The 17,382-nt window shown below is 31.0% G+C and overlaps 1 long non-coding RNA gene across 5 annotated transcripts; it reads right to left on the reverse strand.

Annotated features, from left to right (window-relative positions):
* Positions 1 to 666: 666 nt before the first annotated feature.
* Positions 667 to 15,470, reverse strand: LOC143247307 (uncharacterized). Of its 5 annotated transcripts, none has more exons than XR_013026483.1 (4): positions 14,826 to 15,018; positions 10,739 to 11,117; positions 6,188 to 6,415; positions 667 to 4,782 (listed from the first exon to the last, which is right to left on the reverse strand). It is a non-coding gene; the product is annotated as an uncharacterized LOC143247307 (long non-coding RNA). The 5 variants fall into 5 exon arrangements; XR_013026485.1 differs by having other exon boundaries at positions 6,145 to 6,415; XR_013026482.1 differs by lacking the exon at positions 667 to 4,782 and having other exon boundaries at positions 5,524 to 6,415.
* Between the last annotated feature and the right edge of the window lie 1,912 nt (positions 15,471 to 17,382).

Consider the following 17,382-nt stretch of genomic DNA (forward strand, 5'->3'; position numbering starts at 1 on the left):
CAAAATCTACGACTTAAGTTTAATTTATTTTGAATATCGCGCAAAGCTACTCGAAGGCTATCTGCGTTAGCCGTCTCTTAGCAGTGTAAGACTAGAAGGAAGGCAGCTAGTCATCACCACCTTCCACCAACTCTTGGGCTACTTATTCTCTTACCAACAAATAGTGGGCTTGATCGTAACATTATAACGTCCCCACGTTTGAAAAGACGAGCATAGTGTGTGTGATAGGAATTCGAACCCCGACCCTCGAATTACGAGTTGAGCGCCTTAACCACCTGGCCATGCCAGGCCAGGACTTAAGAACAAAGGCTATGCAAAATTATGTATACGTTGATAAATTTGAGATATAAGATCAACAAAAGGTGTTATTAACTGAACAGAAATTTAGGAACACCACCTGAACGTTCCTGACTGTCCAAAATATATTCTATGCTAATTATGGGGAGGTGCAATCAACAGCTTTTTCTTAAACATCAATGATTAAATACCGTGAACATTATGAACACTTTAATTAGGAAAAAAAATATTTTTATGACTCAATATAATTAGTGAAATTGAAGACAAGTTTTCAACTTATTTAAAATTGTCAATAGGTGATTTCGTTTTTGGTTTTTCATAAATAAAAATATTCATCAACAAACATCCCATTTATTAAATATATTTTGTTATACTATACATTCTACCTAAGCCTAAAATCCTTCTCATTCGTTTTCCTAAAATTCAGTAAGTTTGTTAAACAATTTTTCTGTAATTATTATTGCACTGAAGTTTGAAATAAACAGATTGCCTTCAAGCAAAAAAACTGTCAAATTTGCATGGTGAGCTGCATTTTTTTATTTATTTGTAAATGTATTATTTTCATTAGATTTGAATGGCTAATTCGTTGCATATAATATTGGTGCACTGCAATGAATACTCTGTATTGTAACTGAAAAATTAGGACAAAACAAAAATGCACGACACGATCAGAAACATTCCTCTGCGTGAAGAAATTAGAATTATTAACTGAGAAGCCAAGTAAAAAAAAAAAAAACAATAGTAAGAAACACACATTCTAAATTTATGATAACTATCGCAAGTTCACCAAAATGAGAGTTGAGAAAAACGCGTTTCACAATCACTTCATTTGTTACGATTGTCTTTTTGTTCAGTTCTATAATTGTGGTTTCCCAAGTATTAATTATCTTAGTCGGAGGATTAAACTTTATTAATTTTTAATAATGGAGTTACGAAGGAATGTACTTTTCGTTTTCATAAATATCAAACATTTATATAGAAACTTCTACAGGTAGATAATTTTAAAATTATTTTTTGAATTACTAAAATTATGTTATTATAATCAATCAACAAATGTAATAAGATAAAACAAACATTACCTTTATCACCTTTTATTCTTATATTTGTTTGTTGTTTCAAACATGAATTATTCTTGTTTTTTAGCTTGTTGTGACAAGAAGTGTATAATACTGGAATATTCTACAATATACGATAAATATGTGGATACTTTATTTAATTGAGAAGTTTGTTAATTTGAAATAGAGACAAATCATTACTTGTACTGGAACAAAACATGAAATGAGATGATTTGTGAAATTTTGAAGCTAACAAAAATGCTGGCACGGTTTAAAAAAACAAAATATAGCTTTACTGAAGAAAGCACGTTTAATATTTGGAGGTTTTCTTTAAAACGCTAAAAAATGAAATTCGACAATTTTAAAATACATAACACTTTTTTAATTCTTAGATGAAAATAATTTTGCACTTGAATTTGTTTGTTTGTTTTGGAATTTCGCACAAAGCTACTCGAGGGCTATCTGTGCTAGCCGTCCCTAATTTAGCAGTGTAAGACTAGAGGGAAGGCAGCTAGTCATCACCACCCACCGCCAACTCTTGGGCTACTCTTTTACCAACGAATAGTGGGATTGACCGTCACATTATACACACCCACGGCTGGGAGGGCGAGCATGTTTAGCGCGACGCGGGCGCGAACCCGTTGCACTTGAAACAGTCAATACTTAGAATCCATGTAGTCAAACAAATTATTAACTACAGAATCTGATTTTTTTGTATAAAAGAATAGTAAGAGTAAATGAAAGCTTGTCAAATTTTGTGAAGATACAGGTACCGTAATAAATTTTATAGTATTGGAAACTGATGGTTACGAGGTCGGTTATACAAACCGAAATGATTTATTCGCTACATCTGTGTAAACTGTCTCATTCTTACCTCACTCTTACGCAAAATTTTAAGAAAAAAAAAAGTTGTTCTTCAAAGTCCCTTGTTGAAATAAACACTTATGGACCTTATTACTGTTCAGGTAAGTGGGTTGGCAATTAAATTTTACAGAGTGGGAGTGAAAAACTTGTTCGTTGCACTTTGTATCCTGTTTTTAGTTTGTGTCGCATCTTGCCACACGCACTGGTGTGAAACGGAAAGGAGAGTATAATAATTGGCGTAGTTCTAGACAACTGTAAAAGTACCGGACAGAGGGGTGGGCTCGGATCCTTTTAAAAAGAAGTGAGATGGCAACCTTTCCAACATCAAATATTGCATTTAACGACATATACAGACTTCATTGGGTAAAATTCCTTACCACAAATTTAGTTAAGAGATGACACAGCTACCAAGTACAGTTCTTAGCTGTTCGTGGATTAGGTTTTGTTTTAGAACATCAATTAACAAGATATACAGAAGTTTTACACTTTATATTAGAACGATTTGAGCGTCACTACATCCTGACAATCCATGTCATCACGTTCAGGCATGTTCTATGCGCAGAGGCAAATGTCCTTCAGCTTCGTTTCTCATGTAAAAAAGTGTTGCGAGTCATGTCCGAAGCAAGCTACTATTCTTTGCAAGGTTACTAAAATTAATCTAGTATACAATTACCTATAGAATATCTCAGTTACTTAGTACTAAATTATAATCTTTCTATTTTAAATACAGGAATGTTTATGTTGATCACAAAAAACAAAGAAAGACACCCTTAAAAATCACACACTTTTGTTCATACTTTGCTCAAAAGATTTGATAACAGAATCTGTGTCAGATGTAAGAAAACACCTTTCAAGTATTATTTGTTATAAGTTTAAATGAAAATACAATATCCATTTATGTTAACTCTGGCCTAAGTTTAAGAAATACTTGATATAAAGCATCGAACATGTTTTTCAGAAAGTTGGTATTGGCACACATAGTGAGTGTTACACTACCGAAATGGTGACGACCTACACCTTCTTATCCTCTGTCTGTTATAATCTTCACCTGAATGGGTTAAGAGGGTTTGACTTGTTTTGAATTTCGCGCAAAGTTACTAAAGGGCTATCTGCATTAGCTATCCTTAATTTAGCAGTGTAAGGCTAGAGAGAAGGGAGCTAGTCATCACCAACCCCTGCCAACTCTTGGGCTACCTTTTTACCAGCAAATAGTGGGATTAACCATCACATTATAACACCACTACAGCTGAAAGGGCGAGCATGTTTGGTGTGATAGAGATTTGAACCCGTGACCCTCAGGTTACAAGTTGAGTGCCCTAACCACCTGGCCATGCTAGGCCAATTAACCTGTGATTACTAGTCTTTTCATACTCATCAATTTTCTTATCCTATTCTACACCTGTGCATCAATTAGATGTGGCCAAAGCAAGTATATTTTGAACCGCACTTTATTTTAATTATGAATCTTCTTCAGAGATTTGAATCCATTTTAAGAGATTATAGTGTTTTGCTAATGCAAATGAATATTTGTGCCATAAAATGACATCAAAAGCAGGTATGTGGGCTCATAATATACCCAGGTTGGCAATTAAATGGGATAAGTAGACTTGTCTTATTTTTCAAAAACCAATTTATACATCATCTTGATCACATCATTTTGAAGTATGGAGAACCCAATTAATTCACTTAAAATACATAAGTTCAAGAATTTATTTTAAGAAAATAATAACGTCAATATCTGGATGGTCTTGGCTAAGCTTGAAACTTTGTGAGAATTAAGAATAACATTTAAAACATCCAAAGACCCTTCTTCTACTTTGCAGTTTTTAACAAATAGGAATGTCTCAACTTGTTTGTTCTTAGTTTGAAGTCCAAAATAAATATTGAAAACAAAAATCAATCTGAGGCACATATACCCTTGACCTCATACAAAATTGATCCCTAACCAATAAACTATCTGCAATTTATGTGCTTTCACTGGATTCAGATATAAATTTTGATCAGCAAACATTCAGGACATGTAATTTTTACGTGCACCACTGATTCTTACACTGTTCAAAACTTATTTTACACACACACAATACACAAATACTTAAATTCTTTATTTAATTAAGGAAGTCAGATTTTTTTGTTAATTAATTAAGAAAATGTATTATGTGAACAACTGGTAGCAAGTTAACTGTTCTTGGAGGAGATTCAAACAGTTTAATAACATTAGAAATAAGAAAACTGGGAATATTCTGGTCAAACCCAATACAACTATAAGAAGTTGTATCAACCTTTTAAAGCATACAAGATTAAACAACATTAACAATACTTGACCATCCAAAGAAAATGCCACAGCAGAAAGAAAACAATAATATTCCTAATGAAACTCCATTTTATGATTGGTGTTTTAGTCTATAGTGTCGAAACACACCGTGTTTCCTCGTAAAGATTTTACCACAGATGTTACAGGCAAAGTTACGGTGGCTTGTATGCTGGTAATGAAAATGGGTTCTTTCAGATTTGTATGACTTAAAAGGCTTTTTACATACTGGACACATGAATATTGCATTCTGATTGACTGAAAAAGAAAGGGAAAAAAATTAATATCACAATAAGTATTATATTGTTACCTACTTTGTATATCTATGGTAAAGAATTAATAAAAATTACTTTTCATAAAGGTAAATAAGCTGTAGAATCAAAGCATTAAAAATATTTATCTAAAATTCACCACAATACCTCAAGTGTTAGTAAAACTATCATAATTAAAAACAGAACTAAACCATTGTTGGTTTTAAAACTTACCCAAATAAACATTGCAACCTCTTTATAATTTCTCATGAAAACAACCCAAGTAAGTAAAACCTTTACACAACCTTTCATTTAAGCTACCTACTTTTGTTGAGCTCGTTCAATAAAGTTGTCATATAATAGAGAAAAATGCTGATAATATTCTAAGCTACTATCTTGAAGATTTTCATATTTTCTAAATGTAATTAACTTTCATAAAATACTACTTTACTTTAAATGATGAAATCATATTAATATAGATCTTTTTACACTTACGTCGTATAAATTACACTGAACCATAAAGTGTAAAGATGTTTTTAATTGTTTTCTTTCAATGTATGCATATGGTCAAGTGTTGATATATTATCTTGTCATCATCACCACACGATAAAAAAAAAAGAGAGGTGGTTTTGGTTTAACAACATAAATCGATCACACAAAAACTTCAGCATCATGTAGAAATATTTTTAACAAAATGAGTTTTACATCTGACAAGTGAAATGATGCTACATAAAAACATCTTGAAATATTAGTTGTCAAATTATATTTATTTTACACTGTAGTTCTCTTAAAAGTAATTAAGATGCTCAAAACAACATATTTTATTGCAATACTACGTGTGAATGACCCAATATTATACCTAACGTAAAATGAAGAAGCCTATAGTATAGAACCAGTTTCTATACATACATGCATTATTACGTGTTAGCAGTTGACATACATAATCTGTACAGAGACAGGAGGTTTACAAAAAATACACATCCTATTGTTTCTCGTAAAGTATAGTTTTGAAACAATACATCACCCTGTTAAATAGGTGGACAGAAGCAACTTAACATGCAATCACACCAAAGCTGATTTATCACCATGGTAATCAGAGGTACAGTGTCGACTGTAGCAATCCAACATGCAATTGTACCAAGACTGATACATTGACCTTTCACCACGGTAACAACATTAATGGTGGACTGTTGCAATCCAACATGTAATCCTACTAAGACTGACATATTGATCTATCACCACTGTAACATGCATTTGTAATTTTAGAAATAAATATATAGAATGCCAAGTGCATTTTACAATACATATAACAAACAAAACTGTAACATATTTTACACAAATAATTGGAAGTATCAAATGAAATACAAACTGTCAATATGAACACAATACATCACACAGCTGAAGCATATTACCAAAGGTCTTTGGGCACACTTAAATTGGTCACTGGTGTTTCAATCGAAAATGCCGTAACATCGCATGGTTTCTAGTGAATACTTTTCCACATACGTTGCAAGTAAATTTTCTGTGACTTTTATGCTGGTAATGAAAGTGCACTCTGCAAGACTCATACGAATTGAAATGTTTGTAGCACACCGGACAAACTGACTGAACAAATGTATCTTTGCTCCTGAATTCTCCTGCTGAAATAAAAAAATATGTACTGATTATGTCCACAAATTCATTATATTTCAGCTGAAAATGTGTAACCCTGTGAGCATAAAACCTACCTAACATGTACATACACAGCGAGATAAAATTTACCACTTCTTTATAGCTTTGCAATTAGGCTATTTGATACTGTATCACTCAACTGAATTTCTCATTTTCTTCCACTGAGCTGAGAGACAATTATTTAATAAAGTAAAATGTTAAATGTATTGAAATCAGTTACTTATCTAATGTACTTAAAGTTGTTTAGGAATTATTTTAGTCAATAACATTGGTATTTGTTTACAAATACCAACAAAAGATATATTAAAGAAACAGAATAACCTACAATTGTTGACAGATAACTTAAAATTCATTCACAAAACTGAAATGGTCTAAAATACAAGCATACAAAAAACGTTTTGCTCGTGTAAAAACACTTTATTCAGTTTGATATATTAGGAACTTACACAAAGAATAAGACGTGGAACTTCTATGAATACATAAGAACAATTTTTCATCAGGTGTATGCCTTTTAAAACTTTCTTGTCCTTGTTTTTTTTTCTTAAATTTATTTTAACAGGAACTTCTAAAATGTTTTTCACTTTGACACTTTTATCCAAAGCTATACCTACATCTAACTAGACTTTCTTGATATGATATCAGGACTAATTAAATTGGACATATTCAGAAGAAAACAGATTAATTTGACTTTAAAACAACAATTTTTATTCATGGTAATGTAAAATAAAACAATATGAAACCTTTAAAATTTCATGAAGCAGAAGGTTATATTTAATTTTGAGAGGTATTTTGGGATTATTTTAGTAACTTTGATCTTGGACAATCGATTGATCACTCTATAGTTAAAACTACCACCATTTTATTTTGGAAATATTTTAAAAATATATTAGCTGCACCATTCTATGAAATTTTTATTTCACATTAAGCTCTTAGGGCTAGACGTAAGACGATCACTAGCTAAAAACAGGATTAACGATGTACAAGTTGTAACATGTACATTAAAAAAATAAAAACAATTATAAAAGAAATTTCAAACACCTGAGTTTTATTTTAAACAATATTAGTAATAACAAAATGGCAGAGAAAATGAGTGAAGAAAATTCACAGTTTTAAAATATTCAAGAAATGTTTCAAGCAGTCACTCTTCTTGGAGCTTAAGCCAGTAGACTTACAACTTTGAGAAGAAGCAATTGCTTGACAAGCATTTCAATAAAATGAACTTTCTCAATCCACTTATATTGCAGTTTTTGGCATATACAAGTTAATAATTTGTAATTGTAAATTGAGTAATTTAATATAAATAATACTAATCAAGAACCTCAAACAGGACATAAATCCATCAGAAAAAAAATCAACACCTAGGGTATGGCCTGTTTTAAACTTTAAAAAACTCTTACTCTATTCAGGGGTGAAATGCAACATTCTCTTTAGGTTAAAATGGAATAAGATTTGTTCCTTACTTTGTCTTGAGTATGAGTGATATTTTGTTTCCTTAAACCTTAGTTTCTAACTTAACAAAAATGATGAAATTTATCAAAGACCATCAAAAGTGTTCTTTATTTTAAGAATTGTTTCAGTGGAAAACCTAACAGGAAAATAAAATCACAATGTATTTGACACCAAAAAAAGGAAACTCCATCAAATTTCAAAGTAAAATACTTGAGATGTCAATGTTTAAAATCATAATAATCCAATTTTTCAAATGCCAATTAAGTTAGAATACCTAACGTTACTTCATGGGTTAAGAAAACATTTTGTCATACAATATACATTTCTATATCCAAGCAAAACCATAATTGGAAACCTAAGCCAAAGAAGCAGTTTAATTTATTGTTATATGTTGTCTTCATTGTTGTGCTGAACCATCCTGTAGTAACACATAACTGTTAAAAACAGTTTTATATTAATATTTATCTTGGCTTATATTTATAGAGATCAACTACAATGACTATAATTAATGCTTGTATTAACATTGGTTCTATGTTTTTAACATTAACTGCTGCAGTTGTTCGGTTTGTGATTAACGTAGTAACACGTATTATATTTATTTGAACTTAAAAAGCTGGATGAAAGACATTATATTTTGTCCCTACTTGTGGTTAATTAAAATTATTAAATGAATAACTATACCCGGAGATGCTATATTACACCCATATGAGCTAATTAATCTAGGATTATTTCTGAACTTATAGCAAGTACAGGAAGAAAAAATTATATATATGTGGTTCTTGTTGGAGGCTTCCTCACAAAAACAATTAATTTTCTTTGTTCCTGTTCCATGCAGTTTTATAGATGAGACATTACTTCATTTTGGTCACTGTGGTAAGTGCGTACATGTTTAAGTCTCTGATGTCGCCAGCGAAATGTTGCATCACAGTAATTGCATGACAGCAGGTTCATGGAATGAACACGCATATGTTGAGTTAAACAGTCCTTCCTTGAAAATGTCTTAGTGCAATATAGACAAGCAAATTCTCCATCAGTTTTGCTGCATAATGATAGCTTTTTTAGCTTATCATTCCTTTTTAAAGTCTCTGAAAAGAAATAGATATTATAATCACTCACTCCTTCTATTATATTTATGCTTAATCAATACAGTCAATATATAAACAACTGAACAATTTAGATAAAACTTAAAAGTATTATCAAATCCATTTTAGTATTTATACATTTACTGAACTGGCTGTCACATAATGAATGAAATTTAATGATTTTGGTGATGACAAAATAAGGGGGAAGAAAGACTCGCAAATCACTACAGATGATCACAACACATTTGAGCAAGTTACACACAAAATGTACAATGGCTCTCATTTTATTCTTAATACTGATACATTCAATCACATGTGTACAGTGGCATTTCTAATCTGTCACTTAGACATATAAAAAAAAAAAACATTTTTATTAACTATATATACTAGCATATCCAGTCTAATTACAAGGATATGTTTGAAAAACATTAGTCAAAAACTACTGAAAAACAATTATTTTTAATGTACAAGATGGGTGAAAAGAAAAAAAATTTACCATGATTACAGAAAAAGTTTAATGTTAATCTCTAGATATTTTAGAAACGCTAACTGAAACAGATGTTTTCATTTACTTTTGTATCAATTTGTTTGATATCCTAGAATTTCACATTTAAATATCTGCATATAATACATAAAGGAACATTACTTCCAAAAATGTACAATTAAAAGCAAATATTTTGCCCAATGTTTCACTGAAACCTTTCTTACATGATGGATTTCTTGTTTTCTAATTCACTTTTACACAATCATATTAAAGTCTAAATACTTCTACATAAATTACAGTAACAAAAACGACATTCATTTGATCTGTGAAAACAGGTTATCACCTTACAACTTAACACGCATCATTACACATTAAATGTTGACATTAATTAACCTGACAAATAACACAATCACTTCATGAACAAACGTACATCATTAAAGGTTAAATATCGACACATACTGACATGTAACGTTATCACTTCATAAACAAACATGTATCATGTAATACTTTCATCTTTCAAACCCTAAAATTCTTTCATCATGAATACAGCTAACTTGAGACTTAATAATAATCAACATCCTAAACATATCAATTTAGATAACATTTTCAACTGTTTATCATACAAGTTTTAAATTATTCAGGTGTCTCAAATGAATTTCAGCATATAATACAATATTTCTTTTCATTTATGCCATGATATCTTAAAAAAACCTGAAACTAGAAACTTCTCAGCACACAATAGTAAAAAACACTGATTAAATAAATAATTAGGTATAAACATTACTAAACACAAATATTGTACATCATTCTCTCTTTACAGGTACAGTTTTACATTAAAGACAAACTTATTTTACATTGCAGATTATCAGAAGCTTGTCCAAAACAGTTTATAACTTAGCAGTCTCAGTGAATATCAAAGTGCACCAGGAGTTCTAGTTACATTTTAAATTAATGATTTAAACATACAGACTTTACAGGCTTTTCAAACAAACTAATAATGAGTAATGTCATCACACAACACCACAATTATCAAAGTAATTAGTGAATTGCAACCATTTTTTGAACTTAAGAATATTCACAATTTTGTTTCACAAAGATATGTAAAAATAAATGAAAAGACTAGTTTTCACTAATTAAAAAGGTATAAATGTGTTTAAGGACTTTTCATTTACTAGGTTATATGTAAAAGACAAAAATTATACATGTTTCAACAACAGTCACTTCATAATGAAGAACAATTATAAGTAACAATGTGTTATAACCAGCAGAATACACACTTTTACATTCTTCCAGTTTTAATAATACAGTCTGTTTCCACACTTGGTTTTAATTGCTCGTTGAATATTGTTACCTTTACTAAAACATGTAATTTCCATGTTTCTTCAGATAATGTTTTTTTAAAAGCTGTTTCTAGCATAAAACTCTTTGTACAGAGTTGACATTTAAACATACATAATTCTTCATGAGTCTTCCTGTGGTGATACCAGGCAGTAACACAAGAGTAATCTTTCGAACATATATTGCAGCGATAACGTTTCCTACTTATTTTGTGCTGCTCCATATGTCGTTCCAATGTTTGTTTACTAAAAAATGGTTTACCACAATACAAACATCTAGGTCTGTCAGACAAAGGAGTTTTTTCATTTCTTGAAGAATCTGTACAAACCAACAAGACAGAAGAACAACCATCAATAAAATACTATAAACAATGTGAGTATTAATACAAGAAATGAGAAACTTGCAAAAAGTACAATCTAACAAAATTTTTTACTAAAAGGGATGACACTCAAATTGTCAGTTACCAACAACACAACAGTACAAAGCATTTAACAAGATAAAACAGTGAAAGAAAGAGAAAGATTTAAGTAAAATGGAATGATGGGAAAGTTCAGTCCTTCATTATCACAAACATATACCTAATTTAGAACAAACATTTCCATCAGCTAACAGCAGAATGTTTTAAGACTCATTAGTAAAACTTGCTAGATTTTAAAGGAGTGTTGCTAACAAAATCTGCATTTAGGATATACAAATGCAATATATAATTAGCTTGATGAAGATAATGTTATACTGAACTTCATTTAACATCATAATGGAACTAATATGCCATTTAAACCATTTTTTATTAATTTACTAATCTAGAATTATACGTACATACCAAAATATGCATGATTACAATAAACTTTTAAGGAGATACAGAGTTTGGTAAAACATGTTTCAAGTAACTTGAGCTTCACCATACATTTTTTATTCCAATATTCACAATACAGTAGAGGATTTCATATTTCTTATACAAAATAAAAATTGTTTACTACATTTCCAAAAAAACATGCCTCTTCGCAAAACCAAACAATTATTTTCACACCAATTCAGGAACAAAAGTTTACAAAAACACCAATACATGTACAAGCTGTATGTTAATAGTTTAAAGACACATTTCCATAGCTTTATCAAGATTTTAAAGCCATGCTATTGATCTGCTGAAGGCATTCAATAACCAAGAACATTTTCATCTGTCCTAATTATTTCCTGGTAATTGAAAAATCATTTTTATAAGGATCAGTGACTCCAAAAGAAGAAATGAAACTATGAAGCAGCATCTCAAAATATTCCCCTGATGACTTATTCCTTTAGGTAATGTTATCATTCAGATGGAAATAAACATTTTTTAAAAATGGAGTTTCTGAAAGCAAACTAACACACATCTATAAATCAAAAAAAATTTACAAGACAAAGACCATTAATTTTCATAACATTTGATTTATACTGATAAACATTTTGGTGAATTTAAAGGGCAAATATATTACCTGATTGCATACATTTGTGAAAAATCAAGTCATTTAAAGCTAAAACTAATTTTCAGTCCTTTTTTTTTTAACTTGATATAATATTTATTCTTACAAAACTTTCTGTATAATTATTTTAAACAGTGTTTAAGTTTGTTTGCAATAAATGTTAAACAAGCAATGCAGCGATCAAGCAATATCTTCTTTAACAATCAACTTCACACGGGTACATTTCTTTATCGTAAGGACACACTTCACGCGGTGTATGCTCTTTCGTCACCAAAAACTTTCAAATTTTATTCTCTTCAGACTGAAACAGCAGTATCCCAGAGTTACAAGACCACATACATATTAGGAATGCTGGAATACATTTAGAAAAATCGTAAAACTAAAAACCAGAGAAACTTAAATACATAATGTTTAATACTGTTATTTAAATCATGTTTTGGAAGTTGTTAAAATATATTAATCAAACAAAACTGGACATAATGATTGGGTACTTTAGAAATATATACACATAAGAGCCCTGCACAATCACTCCATTATGTATATGTACACAGTAAAAAAAACCAACAACAAAAGACATCACAATTTAAGGTTCTCTGCTGTTGTATTTAAGGAAATTACCAACATTCATAAGTTAATAACCACTTACTGAAATAGTTAACAAATATCCATTAGACAGAATCAACCATTTAGTAACAGTCAATAAGGGGAATCATTTTATGATAAATGCTTTTTGTAAATACACGAGTATCAGATAGGACTTTTTATGTACCAAAATTTGTGTATGTCACAACTTGTCGCTAATACTGAGTGGAATTCTATTGATTTGGAACATTTACTGAATGACTATAAATGTACATGAAAAGTTTGTTGGCTGTGTAAAATTTGGGGAAATTATTATTGATTTTCTTGTTTGTTTCTGGATTTTGAGCACTACTGAAATAGTGAAACTGGACTGAATATATATATATATGCCTTCAGCATTGGGTAAATTTGAGTATATTCTGTAAATGCGTATGGACATTCAGCCAATGGGAATACACTTCTGGAACACCACAGACAATATTCTGTACAAATGTGGTAGAAATAGATCAGAACATGAAAATAACTTTAAAAAAAAATAATGTCATGCTGATGATTAATCTCTAAAAATCTAATCATTGGACATTTCATACATTCATTTTATTAATTTAAAATAATTTGTTTTCATTCTTGCAAGTTTTAAATGAATGCAGTAGAGTTTTCACTAATTGAATGTCAAGTATACACAACGCATGCTTCAAAATAATTAATGTCACTGTAGAAAGAAACTTGAGCAGACTAACAATTCATGAAATAACCTGCGTGAAATTTAAAAATCAAACAACTGACATCCGGTGAGACACAAGACACTGTGTAGCATCTCGCTCACAATGATATGAAATACATGTGGGTGACAAGCTAGTACACTGTTACTGGTGTTTGATCCCAAGAGCACTGGCTCATAGTAGTGTTTCAAGGCCAACTGAACTACTTTGTTATTTTCAGAAAACAATGTTGTGAAAATGTAGGAAACCACTGATAGATAATCAACTAACAAACAGGAGGACAATTGTCATTGATTTTATTGTTGTGGGAAGTGAATTGGCAATTAGAGGGAAAGGACCTGGCCAAGTACACATAACCAATATTTTCTGACTTGTGAGTACCATAACTTGAGGAATGCTATCAATTGATTAATTGAATACAATTAATTAATGGAACTGTCAGTTAGCTGATTAACAAATAACACTAATTGCTAGCTCTATTTAAACATCTGTATTATTTTTCATATGGGTACAAAGAATTCCAAGAACAAAAAAACCAAAAACAAATGGTCTGTTGCTCAAGTTTTTTTGTTTTTTTTTATATTTCTTTAACAATTCCCGACACTATTTAAAACAAGAAATACAATTACTGAACTTTGGTTTACTACAGTTTCATATTCCTACATGTTTCAAATATTTTCAGCAAATAACAATGTTTTAAAGCTGTTACTCTCACTAAAAAGTTGTAGCTGACAATTTATTAAACTCAGTTCCCAGAATACACAAGTCTTATCTTTAGCTCATTTTTAAACAAAGATAAGACTGCAGCACTACTACTAGTATTACATAGTATTTTTTATTTAACTTGAGTATTTTCATTTTCACTCAAATAAACTATCTTTACATAAGCTTAAACATATAATTAACGAAGCTCAAACAAGTAGTACTATTAGCACACACAGTAGATGGTCTAGCTTAGCCTTCACTTTGTATTTCTATTTGTTATTAAATCTTAAATGAAACTACGAATTGAAAAACAGATGTACTATGTTGCTATAGAGTCTACTCTAGGCCTAGTTAGGCCTATACACCGGCACTTGCATATTTAACAGTACCTCATGTTATACCTAAAGAAGCTTAAAATAGCTCTGTTAAAATCGTACTGTACAATAAATTGTTACTAAAAGCACTGTTACTACTACTACTGCTTAATCATGGATAAAAGTGAAATTAAAAATAAGATGCGTCTATGACACGCTTTAAAATTACAATATTGTATAACTTACCCTAGGTTAATGCCCGAAATATTTTCTTCCAGATATAAAAGTTCAACAAGTTGTAACTTTGTACTTTATAATGCATTGGTACTACCAATCGTACTAGCAGTAATAATTATTACATTAGTTTAGATTCCCAACCTTCAGTACGTGTTCCACTTGTACTACGCAAGAAACTTTGAAAAATATTAAAAATAAGAAAACCTACCTCCTACGACTGTTTACCAACAACTAAAGTGGTTGGGCTTCAGTAAATTATAATCATTTTCCACTAGTCACCTCTTGTCGTTCGCGTACTATTTATTAAACTTTGAATTATTTCTTTGGATGTACCTTTTTGTACTTTTTATTAATAAACTGTTAATCTTTTTAAATAAATTATATTAGTGGGGAGTACACCGCTGACTCAAAGGTCCGACCGAGACTTGCAGTATAACAAAAATTGGGAACCACTGGGCTAAAATATGACTTTGCTTTTAATATTATTATCAACTTCTACTTCATAAACGATTTTGATTTTCTTTCAGTTTATCTGAAAAAGTAGCATATCTTCATACACATAATATCATAATTTCATGAAACTACATATTTATAATTAAAACATTGTTGTGAAAGTATTGTTACTTTGAGTTACAATTAAAATATGAAACACTCACGAAGAAAGGAACTATCTAAATCCAAAAAGATGGTTGTTTGTTTTTGAATTTCGCGCAAAGCTACACGAGAGCTATCGGCGTTAGCCGTCCTTAATTTAGCAGTGTAAGGTTAGAGGGAAGCCAGCTAGTCATTACCACCCCACCGCCAACTCTTTTACCAACGAATAATGGGATTGACCTTCAATTATAACGCCTCCATGGCTGAAAGGGCGAGCATGTTTGATGTGACGGTGATTCGAATCCGCGACCCTCGAATTACGAGTCGAAGGCCTTAATCATCTGGTCATGCCAGGCCCATAAAATCGGTGTCTCATTATAAAGAAATGGTTCTTTCCAATAAAACCGTTGTCAAACACATTTTCAGTCCAATGCAAGAAAATAAAAATTTTCGAAAAAATGACAGGAAAGTACAAAAGACATACGAAAAAACAAATCTTTCTGAACACAAAACAAAAGATATGATGATTCAATTCATGTAAAGAAAACTTTGAGCAATTTCTCACAATTTAAACATCCTTCAAAAATATTGAATATTTATATAAAAAATTTAAAAAAAATTTTGTGGTCGTCATTTGATAACTGCATTCGAGTCTCATAAATTTTCACAAAGTATGCATCTTCTCCTTTATCAAAATAACACCAAATTTTTCAAAAACTCTGTATTTATGAACAGGAATTCAACATCATAAGTTAGTTTGTTTTAAAGCGAGAGTAACTGATCGTAGTTTGATTGGGTTTGTTTTGAATTTCGCGCAAAGCTACACAAGGACTATCTGCGTTAGCCGTCCCTAATTGAAAGATCGAGGACAAGGATAAAAAAAATATATACTAAACTTGATAAAACTCGAGGACAAGGTCTCACATCCATGATCACTTGAAGGTGAAACATTGTCCTCGATCTGTCAGTATTTTAGAAACTCAAGGAGAGGTGCGAACTAATGTCTGGGGGAGCGAAGAAGCTTTGGGCAAGAAATCCCAAAAATAACAACAGAAGCATTGGAGACAACGATAATCTAACAAAACTATCACATTATTTTGCTCTCACATTTACTCACTCCTTACATGCTTTTAATTTGCACTAAAAGTATATAAATATATGCATCAAACAATGTAAAGGTAGTGTTTATTTTGTTATTATCACTTACGAAGTTACTTTAATGTGTGTATAAAGAGGAGGCAACGGAAGCTGATGAGATGGGGACACCACTATTTAATGTTTAAAAAACACTGAATTATGTAAATACCGATTCAAATTTTTAAAAATATTATTTCTCTTTCTGTACTGTGAGAACTTCCTAACAATCTATAAAATTTCGATTCACTACACAGTTTAAAAGAAAGCTTTGCCACACCGAGATTAAAAAACAATAACACTGTTGTCACAGTTGAAATAATATATAAGAAATATCACACCAGATTAAATACAGTTGGCTTTGTTGACTGCTTGTTAAGCACAAAGCTACACAGTGGGTTTTTTGTGCTATGCCCACTATGGGTATTGAAACCTGGATTTTAGCCTATTGCTGAAGAGAAGAACTTCAGAAGAATGTTTCACAAATTAAGAAAGACTAAAATATCGACAAAGTTTTTAAATATACAAGTTTTATAACTCTTCAAAGATTTAAATGGATCATATCACAAGGTTAATATCATACGGCCTGACATGGCCAGGTGGCTAAGGATCTCGACTCGTAATCCGTCATTCCCGTCACACCAAACATGCTCGCCCTTTCAGCCGTGGGGGCGTCATAATGAATGATCAATCCCACTATTCGTTGGTAAAAGAGTTGACGGTGGGTGGTGAGGACTAGCCACCTCCCTTCTATTCTTACATTGCTAAATTAGGGCCGGCTAGTGCAGATAGCCCTCGTGTAGCTGGCCATGCCGAGCCGAGAGATAAGGTGGGTCAA

This window comes from Tachypleus tridentatus, chromosome 3 (assembly GCF_004210375.1).
Source record: "Tachypleus tridentatus isolate NWPU-2018 chromosome 3, ASM421037v1, whole genome shotgun sequence".
Lineage (NCBI taxonomy): Eukaryota > Metazoa > Arthropoda > Merostomata > Xiphosura > Limulidae > Tachypleus > Tachypleus tridentatus.